The sequence below is a fragment of the Ixodes scapularis genome, unplaced genomic scaffold, assembly GCF_016920785.2.
Source record: "Ixodes scapularis isolate PalLabHiFi unplaced genomic scaffold, ASM1692078v2 PGA_scaffold1__304_contigs__length_218370807, whole genome shotgun sequence".
In the NCBI taxonomy this organism is placed as follows: domain Eukaryota; kingdom Metazoa; phylum Arthropoda; class Arachnida; order Ixodida; family Ixodidae; genus Ixodes; species Ixodes scapularis.
The window spans coordinates 37186696-37200368 of record NW_024609846.1 but is presented as its reverse complement, the minus strand read 5'-3'; positions in this window follow the sequence as shown (position 1 = coordinate 37200368).

Below are 13673 nucleotides of genomic sequence, written 5' to 3'. Positions count from 1 at the left end.
CTCATACTCAAATTGAGCTTCAAATTACTGTCTGCCACAAAAGACAATCTAGATGGTATGGAACGTACACAGCGCAACACCGTTAACGCAAACAAGCGATCGCAGGATTTTTTTTATTTATTTATTTAAAATATGCAATTGCCATAAAACCTACTAGTGTGACGAAAAGCTCCCGTTCAGGGCAGGAACCTAAGCGTTAAAGTTTGCTGTCCGTCAGCGCTCTGCATGAGTAAAATGAAAAAAGCGCGGATGCCGCGCTCGTGCCAACAGCACGCGCAGTGTACAGACCTGCAAAAGGTAACTGCACCAACCCCAAAGTCTCTCGCCACCCTTCTCGTTTTTTTAAGATATATCAAGGACAGGCTTCCAACAACTAGGTCGATTAAGCTGCTAACATATATCAACGCATCTCCTACAAAACACTAACTGACTTTCTGCGCGTTTCGTGAGTTGAGATAGAGCCCCTGACACCGGAGGAGGTATTAGCATTAGTACAATGTATTTTTAGCCAGGAGGGTGAGGAAGGCCTAACTGTAGCACTCAAGTTTGCGCAACGCCTCTCGCGAGCAAAATCAAATATTTTTCGGTCGTGTTACGGTTGGCTTTAACTACGCTTTTCCACGTTGTCAGCGAACGATAACCTGGCAAAATTTCATTGGTAAATATAAAGCGGAAGATATAAGCTACGATAAAATAATTCTTGTCGTTTCGATAGGACACTGAAAGCGCAAGCTGCACATAATTTTTTTATTTAATGTATTTTTATACTTCGTCCCACTCTAAGTCCAGACTCAGCCAACGCTATGCCAATGGGACCAATCAAGCAGCGTGAATAGCGCAAAGCACTGTTTTGTTTCCTGTTATGATTGGTCCAGTGATGATATAACACGAACGGAAACATGACGAACAACATGATGGTGCGCTTTTGAGGCTTTCTTATTAGTTTTGTTAGCTCTTAGCGTGGGCTGCGTTTCTACTTAGAATGAAACGAAGTATACTGGCTTCAGACGTTCTGTTACTGCGCATGCACGGACGCTGAAACACGCTTGTAAACGAATGCCATGGCTTGTGCGTGGTCGAAAGCTGCCGCGCCGCTTTATGTTCCATGCATGCATTACGTGCCTCACGGATCCGCTCGCGCCCCCTGGCCGGGAGAAACAGGTCAGCGACAGGCCAGAACAAGCGGCCACAAAGGCCTGCAGCGTTCATGGTATGGTCACATGTAGATTACGTTAGAAGTGGAGCTATTATTTCTTTTCATTGGTATACGTGAGGAAGCATCATGGAAGCGTATTAAAGAAGCGATGCGACAATTTTTATACATTCAGTGTCGCTTAAAATTATTCCTTGACATTCATACGCTATAAAACATGCGTTACTTTTTTTTTTTTTTTTGTTAGAATGTTTGTTTTTGAGCAAAGGCTGTCACAGATAAAATTGAGAGAAACAAACCGCGTTCAACCCCCAAACTTCCAGCCAGAACAAGCGGCTACAAGACCTGGAGCCAATTATATGCCTCTAATGCTTATTCTTCCCACGCGCTGAGATGGGAAAAGCACAGGTCACGCGCTGTCCTCCACAGATTGTCAAGGTTCGGCTTTCCCGCAATCGGTGCGGTTGAGCAAGAGCCACTACCCGAATGCATGCCGAGGCATTGATTGTCACGATTCCAAATCGCATCCTTACGCAGCTCTAATTTACACTGCTCCAGTGTATGAGCCGCATTTAAATATCGTCACCGCGAAAAAGGCAAAGCTTGATGATAAAATCCTGGGGATGGCATTGTTGACAACGCCAAAAATGCGATGCCCAAAACTTTCTCAACAAGTTTTGCGAAGGAAAGACTGAAAATGAAGGTCCGCTTTTATCCTTCTTATTGCACGGCGGCAAAGAAGAATCTTGGAACATTGGGTGCAAGTTTAACTGGGTCCCACTAGTGCCAGTAAGCTTGTGTAAAGGTAAAAACATTCCTACACAATATTGTTGCACGGCCACTTTCAAGGCTATTTGCATCGGTTGCATCCACGGCAGCTAAAACCACAGCAGTGACAGAGTCACCGGGACCAGTGTTTGCCTTACAAGCAATGCAAGAGGCGGCATCGTCAAGTAATAGAAAGTAACGACTTTTCTGGTGTTGTCGTTTTGCTCCAATTTGCCTACGACCTGATGAACCTGTTTCCCAACCTGGAATCCCTCACGACGACCATGACGCTCTTGTGCGGGATCAGTTTATTGCGGAACTCGGCGATGACGTTCGGTGCCGGGTACTCATCGCTGCTCCAACATCTCTGGCAGCTGCAGTAACCTCCGCAACCCGCAGCAGCTGTCTCCGCAAGGCATCAGTAGAGACGTCGTTTACTGCTACTGTGCGCGAGGACACATTTGTCATAAAAGCGGACCTAGCATCCGTCACCTCTACCACGGCTGCTCTCGCGGACAACATCGAGAACCTCCAGAGGGAGCAAACGACCACGTACCAGGTCTCACATCAGCAACGCTGCTTCCGTTGTGGAAGGGCAGGGCACTTCGCACCCAGTTGTAATGCAAGGATATAGAAAAACGGAGAAGGAAACAACTCTAACCGCCGTTCGAACCAGCGGCGTTCGGAAAACTGATCGGCGCCTCCACTCGGAGCCCTGCGCAGGCGCCCATCAACCAACACGTGGCTCAACAAACTACGCCGCTTGCCACGGTATGAGGGACAATCGAAAATCTGTTACTAGACTTTTTTATTGATTCGCGGTCGTTAGTGACTATCATTAGCTTTGATGTGTGGACGCAATTACTGAATACAAAGCCCACAATCGTACCAGAAGAGCACGATGTACGCGCCTTGAGTGGTGGGCCTTTGAACGTGGAAACCATTTGTTACCAGGAAATCGAGGTTGCAGGCATCAAGACGGTACACCCGGTATTAGTCGTTCGCGGTATAATTCAGGAGTCCATCATTGGCATTGACTTCCTCACTAAGTCCTGGTTCTGTTTTAACTTTTTTTTAAATTTCTCGTTGAGAGCAAAGAAACCATGTGCAGAAACTACCGGCGCGAAAATGAAGCCACTGAGATTTTTTCTTGCTACTACAGTGTTGCTTCCGCCTCACAGTGGAGTTTTTGTCGATGGCCATGTTAACTTTGTTGGACCGGCCTTTGACGGTGTATTGGAACCCCGCCCAGGCCTCCTTCAGCGAAAAGGAGCGACATCACTCCGCAGCATCGTTGAGGTTCGGTGCACCGTTCCAGTTTGCGTTCTGAACGACACAGAACCAGTGGCCCGATTAAACCAAAGAACAACGCTGGGGCTCATTCATCACATTAATAATGTCAATGACGACTTCTGCTTGCAAAGAGTGTCCTCTAAAAATGCAAATGCTTGCAAAGACTGTCGACTAATGTAACGGTTTAATAAAAATCGTTCTGAACCCCACATCCTGTGCAAGTTTATTTGGGTCCCACTAGTGCCAGTGAGCTTGTGTAAAAGGAAATAATTTCCTACACAATATTGTTGCACGGCCGATTTTAAGGCTATTTGCTTCGGTTGCACCCATAGCAACTGAAACCAGAGCAGTGACAGAGTCACCGGGAAAAGTGTTCTCCTTACAAGCAATGAAAGAGGTGGCATCGTCAAGTAATCAAAGTACCGATTGTCCCGGTGTTGTCGTTATGGTTGCTGTAAATACAACCGACTCAAATATCAGAACCAGTATTGACTGTCAGCGCGCACCCAGTGGCAATGGGTTCAGCTATTGTAGCGAACCCCCACCACGACACCCCGAGGCTTAGCCTAAAGTTACACCAGCAGCGAATGCTCACCTGTCGTACTGCGTGCCGCCCGATCGCCCTCTCAGCGGACGCCCGTTGAGACGGCTGGTCCGGAAGGTAGCTGCCCCCACGCCATAGTCCTCGTCCATCGCGAGGGAGAGTGAAGTTCGAGAAAGCACGAGAAAGAAGCTCGCTCCCTGCGATTTCGAAACGCTGCTTGGATTGGCTCATAAACATCGAGCTAACATTTATCTTAAATTTTTGTTCTAACCACAAATAAAAAACAATATATCAACGAAGTCGCTTAAAAGAATTTAGAAGGTATTTGCACGAGGTTATTTGGAAATTTTGTTGAATATATTTTATAATTGGCCACTCATTGCATTTCAAGAACGATAAGGTTGACGGCGGGGAGCGTGCGGGGGTATTCTAGCAATAAAAGCAAAAAGAAATAGAGGCTCGCCAACACGACGCTTGGAAATAGCCTAAACCTTAGAATCCTCTATACCGACAAACCCTGGCAGATCGCCACGAGATGCGGTCGCCGAAATCGAAAAGGTAGAGCAGCAGACATCGGATGGGAGAAGAGGCATGTAACGTGCACCCCGCTGCGGCAAGACGCCGAAACACAGTTGTCCCGAGCGATGGAATGTCCGCTCGTGCTCCTCGCGTTCCTCGGGCTACCGCTTCTTTTCTCGTCGGGTTTGAAAACCATGTTTCGGGTCCTCGCCGCTAAAACGTTGTGCGCTGACTACTGGCTCCCTGAGAAATACTCTCCCAATCTGCGACCGAGCGCTCAATGGATCCGTCGTTGAACTGTCAGTCTTTGTGAGTATAGAGGAGGCTACGTCCAAACCAAATACAGCGGTTTTTTTTGGGGGTTTTTTTTTCTAATTGCATTGCGTAAAGTATCGTAAATAGTACAACCTGATTATGAACCTATCCCGCACGTCTACGTTGCCGCATAGCATGGGAACCAGTGGTTGGAACAGCTGATCACTAGCTTTTACAGAAATATATCAGCGGATAGCTAGGCACCGATGACAGTTAAAGCCTAGCGTAAATAGCATGGACGGAAAGCCATTTGGTGCTTTCCGTCCGTAGCAATTATTCGCCCTTTGGCAACAAACTTAGTGGCGGCCTATATTGGGTAGCCCCGGCACACTTCCGTTTCACGTATATTTCCTCATTTTTGACTCATCATTTTTGATCATAAGAGTGAATTAAGCCTGATAGTGTCATAAGTGACCTTTCCTGCATATTTGATTTAGCAAATGCTGGAAAACCCACAGTCTAGTTAATAACCGGCAGTGGTTTGGGGCTATTTGCACACTGGCGCCACCACGTTTCAACTCCTACGAAAAAGAGCGAATAAACATCTGCGTGCCTTGCCGAAAAGTAGACGCAGGGAAAGATAGTACTACGCATATCGCAGTACCTTAGGGAATGACTTCCGCTAAATGTCGCTCCCGTTGCTCTAGGCATCTCTTTCCGTACTTCGGCATTCCCAGAAAAGAACCCACGTTTGCCGGCATTTGGTTTCCCCATTGTGCGACGCTGTAACCCGCTCTGGCTGTCGCCATTGACTGCAGTCTCATATTCGCTCACATTATCTGCGTGCGAACAAACTGATTTGTTGTTGTTGTTGTTGTTTTTGTTTGCCGCAGAACAAGTGAATCGAACGCTCTATCTACATCTTTTGAAGTATTCATTGTTTATCTTATCAGTGCAACCAAACTTGGGAAGTAATTCGTTCCAAGTAATGGATTACTTATAATGCGTTTTTTTCAATTAATTTTGCTATTGCCACCTTACTTTTTTTCGGAAGTAATTTGTAATGTAATTTCGTAACAAAATATTGATAACGGATTACTTTAATTACTCGTTACTTTTTAAAAATACGAGCCTAATACAGTAACTGGAGCAATACGAGCAGAACATTCAACAGCATAAAGAGAGCAAGTTCCACAATATAGAAAACATCAGAAAGGAGAGAATAGCCGAAAAGAAAACACGACTGTTTGTATGACCGGTCATTAGAACCACTAGAAGACTGGCAAGGCATGCACAAATATACGAAAGACAAACAAAGTAAGAAAACACCGAGTAGGCTCTCCGTCGCCTTTCATCGTGTTTTTCTTCTTCTCCCGGGCAGGAAAAAACTCTTCCTGTTCATTTATTTTTGTCTTTTACACCGTTTCATCTCTTCCAACTTCTTCGACTTCTCCCGCCACCTGCACAAACATCAAACGCGGGTCCGTACCCCTCGATTACGGGTTCACGGCTCGCGTAACAGGCGATGTGGCCTCGCGCGAGGGGGTCGAATTCTCTTTGTCTCTGATGTGCGGTGCTTTATTCTTGCACGCTCTTGATGCGGCACGGCTGAAAATCGCCCGGCGCGAGGCTAAGAGCGTCGTCTTCAAGGGTGCGAACGATACTTCTTTTGGTTTACTTGTCTGGGCCTTGTGGTCGAGTCCACTCCTCACTTTACAGTCAACTGTCAACATAACGGGGCGGGGGGGGGGGGGGGGGGGGGGGGGGGGGGGGGAAGGCGAGGCCATTTAAGGAGTGCTGACAACGAGAAAGAGAGAACGCCTAAAAGTGGTGTGATTCTCTATTGTTTTGTAAGACCGATGGCCACCGCATCTCTCGTTCTCTACGCTTTCCCCTCCCCTGGCCTCCACGAATAATAGTATGAAAGTGAGAACCGATGAACGATCGATAACCCGTAACTGCCACTCTTTCTCTGACTGGTCGAGTTTTCGGTCATGGAGTGTCCGTCGTCTCCATGGCCATCTCTTATTGAGATGCTTAAAATACAAGGCGTTAAGGAGAACGGAAACCTAGAGTTTCAGTGTATACTTAGCTTGCACAAAAACGCACATTGTCATCAGCAAGAACAAGAAACTCTAATCTACGGAAACACATCAAGGTAAGCTGGGACACCTGCGTTCTGTGTTGGCTATATATTGCAACGTTAGGACCAACTGCTTTATTTTCTTGTGCATAACAGGCGAAACACCCGGGTCAAAAGGGAGCTTTCGTAGATCGCTTCTTTAGCTTCGAATCTCGTAGCGGAGATAGACGCTGCTACTTAGCATGCGCACCACTAGCTTTGACTGCACAGTTCCAATATCATTTCCAGAGGCCGTAAGCTAGCGGGATGGCGGGTGTGGTTGCAGCTTTCGGTGCCTTCTCAGCTTACAGGTGAACGGGGTACACCTACACTCTTTCTCTTAGATACAATATTTTGTGTTTCCAAAAACTACCATAGTACGGGCGTATGAAAAATGAAAAGTAGTGTTGCAAAACATTTTTGAAAAATATCAAAGTTGTTTTTATTGTTTTCTGTATAAAGGGTGCGGAAAAAATAACGTGAAAGTAATTGTATCGTAACGAGTAAAGTAATCCGTTACTTTTCAACGAAAGTAATTTGTAACGGTAATTCATTACATTTGAGGCTCGGTAATTTGTAATTGTAATCCGTTACATTTTTCTAACGAGCACAAGTCTGACTGCGACAAACTGCAAAGTGTCGGATGTGTCTCAGCCGATCATTCGCACTAATTCTCACTGTTCAATTCATATAAACCAACACCAAAAGAGCGCCTATGTGTTCCCAGCGTCTTATTTCAAAACTTGCCCCCCGTTGAATCATGGCTCCAGATGGTAATGTGGAGAGCTTGAAATGCAACTCGCCACGCTCAACACTAGATCACAATATTGAATCACATTGCAATCTCGGAAATGTTTAGCCGACGTTTGGCTCAGAAACTTAGCTTCTTCAACAAAAAGAAAAAACTATTTTTTCTAATACTTTGACTGTCATCATGAGGCACCCCATGGTATTCATTTTATGGTATTTAAATGCCTGCTACATCACCGCATGACCCAAGGATTAAATTATACGAGTAGCAACACTGTAGCAGAATTTTCGAAATGCAGCGTAGACCAGGGGAGGTTCTCTTCCGACAAACTATAAAAAAGTAAACATACAAATACAAACCGTTGGCGTCAGCTTGTAAACGAAGCCAACCGAAACCTACACATGAACCCTGGCGCCCCACCCCCGTCTCTCTGAGAGGGGAAAGTTTATTTGAAAACAAACAAAAGACAGTCGGCACCCCGTGGAACCGTCTGTGATTCCTCCTCCTCCCCCCGTCCTCTCGTCCCCCTCCCACTCCCCTCCCCTCCCCTCCCTCACCCCCCCCCCCCCTTTCCGCCCCAGCAGGAGTGCCCAATTGATCAAGCAAGCTTCTGGCATCCCAAAGCTCATAGTTGTTCTTGTAGTTATTTCTGTGCGCGGCGAAGCTCATCGCCTCAGCGGTTACGATGAGGAAAGGAAAGCACACCAATTGCGAAATGCCCCGAACTTACGAACTGGTCACGGACGTTTGGAGAGTAGAGCTCTTCAAGGTCCGGATGATAGAGCGAATTCTGTGGACCTATTGGGCAACGGATAATGTGTCTGACTACGAATTAGAAGACTCCAGGTTCGAATCCTGGCAGGTTCGATGTTCCTTCTTAGAGTGCAGCTCTTGGGCGCCTGTTTCCGGGTTGAACGGCGTCGGCGTAACCGCGCTCAATTTAGCGGGAAAATTGATGTCACGTGAGCTCAACGCCGATTCGATTCCCCGCTACGTGGACTCAACACCAATTCAATACCCCGCTAAATTTGGCCGGGAAATTAAGTTTCTTCGCTGGTTTAAGCGGACAAATTCAGTTTCTGCGCTAGATTTAGCGGGAAATTCGACGTCACGTGACTTCAACACCAATTCAATTTCCCGCTAAATTTATCGGGGAATTGAAATGGTTTTCAGGTCAAGTGAAGTCAATTTTCCTGCTAAATCTAGCGGAGAAACTGAATTTGTTCATGGGTGACGTGACACTAAGTCATGTGACGACATTTTCTGCGCTAAATTTAGCGGGAAAACTGAATTCGAGGAGGAGGGGAGACGACGGGATGAAGGAGGAGGAGAGAAAGAGGGGAACGGGAGAGGGTACGGGGGAGGAGGAGGGGCCTGCCCTCCCCTGCGTACCCTTCCCTCCTCCTCCTCAAGAGCTGCGCTCTAATTTCGCATTACAGAGATTTCTAAACACCTTTCATTCTTTAACATTGCTTCTGTCTTGCTAACCTCACAAAGAAGTCTTGCGTTGTGTTTGTGCTGCCCCTTATCTTACTTAGGTTTCGGAGTTCTTCGTAATTATGTTCAAATTACAGCAGCTCGTTTGCGCACTTACCTTCTTTCTTTTTTATTCATCTGAGTCTGTCTTCCGTCACATGCGTCATAATTGTGTGGGAAAGACGGAGTCCAAACCAAATAAACTGTGCGACGAAACCAAATCGAACGTCCGGTTGCTGTTGTTGCTTTAAGCGTTCAATTTTGAGCGTCTCCGCATTCCTCGGCCGCGCTCTCAGAGGCTGCTCGACAAGTGCGCTCTCCCAAGCTAGCGACTCGCGTCTCAGACACCTTTTTTTAGCGCAAAATCAGTAGCGCGTCGGTCGCTACAATTGTATTCCAGTCGGCGGTTCATTGCAAATTTTCAGGGAAATGCTGAAGGTCCATTCTTCATGCTGTAACGCTTGATCAGTTTAATCTTTTTTTGAGTGAGGGTCACAAAACTAAGATAAGTTTCCTTCATCTAAACGTGCAATCTGCTAGAAATAAAGGAGACAGCCTAATGTTGCTTTTTGATTCTTTTCAAACTTCATTTAATATTATTATGCTAACGGAAACATGGTATATTGATGACTGTGATTTTTTTGTACTACCTGGATATAATCATTTTTATTTAAATCGAGATTACGGACGTGGTGGAGGTGTCTCGTTACAAAGTAATTTTTCTGACCTTGAGGTTGTTCCGGATTACACCATCATGACTCGCGACTATGAGATACTCTGTGTTAGAAGAAAAAACTGCATTTACTCGGTTTTTTATCGTCCACCAGGTGGAAATGTTTCAATCTTTTTTAACTTTTTAGAAGAACTTTTTTGTTTTGCAAATGAGGAGAGATGTAAACTTTTTCTTGGTGGAGACCTAAATATAAACATACTCGAAGAATCGCGTGTCAAAGACGACTTTCTTATTCTACTTACATCAAATAACTTTTGTAATTTTATAAATTCTCCCACTCGTGTCACATCCTCATCGTCCACATTGCTTGATGTTTTTGTGACTAATCAAGAAGTAAGCTCGGTTAGTGCTGGCGTTCTGGAATATAGTTTAAGTGATCATCTACCCATATTCATGTTGATAAATAATAAAACATACCAGAAAATTGAGAGCGAGAATGAAAACAGAAGGACTATTAGGATCCGAAGCATAAATTCCGCCACTTTAGAAAAATTTCGTGAAACTATTTCAAATACAAATTGGGACCCGGTTTTTTCCGCTACATCTGCTGATGAAGCGTATAATGAATTTTCAGCTATTTTTAAGAATATATATGAAAACTCTTTTCCTTATAGGCAATTGAAACAAGCTAAAAAGAACCGCAAGCCATGGGTAACTAGAAAATGCCTAAAATTAATTAATAAAAAAATAAACTGTATAGTACGTTTCTTAAAACAAGAACTCCAGAAGATCTTGCTCTTTTCACAAAATGCAGAAATACAGTAAATAAGGTTCTTCGCCAGTCTAAACATACATATTTTCATAATTTATTTAATGAGACATGTATGAAGAGAACAGATCTTGTATGGAAACAGCTAAACCAAGTGTTAAAACATAGCCCCTTTGAGTCAGCTCTACAAGAAGTAACTAAAGAAGGTGTAACATTACAAGGAAAAGCTCTCGCAGAAGCTTTTAATACGTATCTAATAAATCTTGTAAGTAGCATACATAGTCCGTTATCAATAGCCTTTATGAAACCTAGAAATCAACACAATGCCTTTTTCTTTCCAACAGACGAACAAGAAGTATTTTCCACAATGTTATCATTTAAAAACAGTAACTCCTCTGATATAGATGATTTCCAGATCAAACCAATTAAGTATGTATTAGATGTCTTGGCACCTGTTTTAACACATATTGTGAATGCCTCATTGTATAGTGGTGTATTTCCTACAAAAATGCAGATTGCAAAAGTTATTGTTTTGTTTAAAGGTGGAAACAAAAACGATTTTTCAAATTATAGACCTATATCAATATTACCTGTGTTTTCTAAATGCCTTGAAAAAATCATTCATAATAGATTAACAAGTTTCTGTAAAAAATTTGCAATAATTACAGACTCTCAGTTCGGTTTTCGCAAAGGCCGATCAACGGAATTGGCATTGTTACAACAGAAGGAGCTAATTTTGAAGTCTTTCGAAGAAAAAAAATTAATTTTGGGTATTTTTATAGATTATTCTAAAGCGTTTGATCGTATCGATCATATTACTCTCATAAAAAAACTCGAATGTTATGGAGTCCGTGGTGTAACACTTGATATTATAAAATCATATCTTAATTTTCGGCGGCAATGTGTTGTAATAAATGGTCAAAGTTCTACCGTTCAACCTATCAGATCAGGAGTACCACAAGGTAGCATCTTGGGTCCTCTTTTATTTAACTTGTATATAAATGATATTGTTAACATCAGTAGAACCCCCTCTTTCATCATTTACGCTGATGATACTAGCTTATTTCTTTCAGGCACTGAAATACAGGAACTGGTGTATGAAACTAACACCACACTACAGAAGCTATATGAATGGAGTGTAGTAAACTCGTTAGTAATTAATATGAGCAAAAGCAAGGCGGTCCTTTTCAGACCTAAGAATAGAAATGTTAGTTCCAATTTTAATATTGTTCTTGGCCTCTCTCAAATTGAACTCGTTCAAAATGTGAAAACGCTTGGAGTTTATTTTAACAACCACCTGTCTTGGAATGATCATATTATCAATATAGCTAAAAAACTTTCAAAAGTGCTGGGAAAATTGTACCAGTTTAAAAATATACTGCCTTGTCGTTTAAAATTGCTCATATATAAAGCTCTTTTTGAACCTATTTTAAATTACTGTAGCTTGGTGTGGAGCACTACAAGCCAGTCCAACCTAAATAAATTACATATTCTTCAAAAAAAGGCTGTCCGCATTATACGAAACGTGTCTTTTGACACACACACTCGTCCTCTGTTTAAAGAGCTGCATCTAACATCTATTCTTGATTCATATGAATTTACTCTCCTCACACGATATAGATCCACCCTCCGATGTAATGAACCATTTTTTACTTGTATTTCAAATTTAACTCCCATTTCTAAACCTTATGACGTTAGGGAAAGGGAGCGCTGGAAAATTCCATTTAATCGCACGAACTACGGGTTTCAAATGTTAAGCTATAATCTTCCACTTGTCTTAAATAAAGTTGAAAAACAAAATTTGTCAAACATTGAAAACCTACATCTCAATGAAATTCGAGAACTTTGTTTTCACAAATAAAAAATAAATTGTCTTTGTGAGCTGTAAATGCATCCGGTTTATATATTTTTGTTTCCTGTATACACCCAGTCCCTAGATGCTGTCGTTTCTTTTCGTTCTTTGTGTAAGAGGTCAAATCCTTCCTCAAACAGCAAATAGAGTATATAAGTGTTTTATTTATTTTTTTCCCCATGTCGCTGTCTGCTTGTTTTCCCCGGTTGCTGTTGTTTGTTACCGTATGCCAATTGTAAGGCTGCAGAGGCCTTGTCAAGTCAAAACTGTTTTGACTTTTTTCCTCTGCAGCCCACATCACTATTTGATGATGATGTAAATAAAATTGATTGATTGATTGATTGATTGATTGATTGATTGATTGATTGATTGATTGATTGATTGATTGATGACAGTCACAATAATATTAAAATAATATTATTAATCTTTATTTCCACCTCTTAATTAGGAGGGAGGGTCACAAAAGGTGAACAAATTTTACCTGACGGGACAACAATACACGTCAAACAGAAAGAAACACATTGCCAACCTCATCACTCAATATAAAAAAACATTAAACCCCATGCACTATATCTGGTAATCTAACAAGACTTGTTGTTCGACTAGTCGGTTCATTATTCAAAGAAAAGTTGTTTACTCAAAAAGGAACAGACGAACACGAAGTAGGGGGCACAGACATGCCCTTGTTCGTTTCTCCTATTTTGTATAGGTCTTCTCTTTCGTGTGCGCACAAGTTTTCTTACTACATCTGTTAGACCCATATTTTATTATTTCCAATGTAGAGTTTCAAAGCTTGTTCTGCTTTGACAAATGTAACCACGTTCTCGTGTGACCTCACTGGTAATGGAACACTCGTACACGGGTAGGTATTTATACCTTCCCCAAATTAGTGTATAGGGTGATTTCTTTTTAAATTGAGCAAAACAAAAGTTTGATGATCCAATATTTTTAGGAAATGTATAAGCTAGGCCGATTTTCGTCTAGAATGGAGCTGCTGAGCCATATTTGCGAATGATTCTTACTTCTTGAGATTTAGAGCTATCGTAACAAGTCAAGGCTCGCGTCCTTTCGCATTTTTCGTTGAAGAGGCATCTGTCATTATGTCTAGAATGTGTGACAAAAGTTATTATCGAAAACCAGGTAAATATTTCGGAATTTTGTAAAACATAGTTTGAACTATACACTATTGCGCCCATTGACCTATACCGTTGTAGTTGTTGTGTGACAGGTTTCTGAGTCTGACGAAACGCTACTAGTGACACAATCACCCAAAACCCAGTATCAGTCCTTAGCCTTTGAATTCAAACTCTAGAACGGTGTAGAAAATAATTTTTTTAGCAACGTCTGAGACACTGTCTCTGACCTTACTTGATCTCTATTAAACTGTTTTAACTCATTTCCACCTCAGGATCAGTGTTCACCATCAAGTTTAACGTATTGCAGCCTGCACTTTGAGCATTCTTACAAGAGACATTCGAATTTAATTTAAGAGTACAGA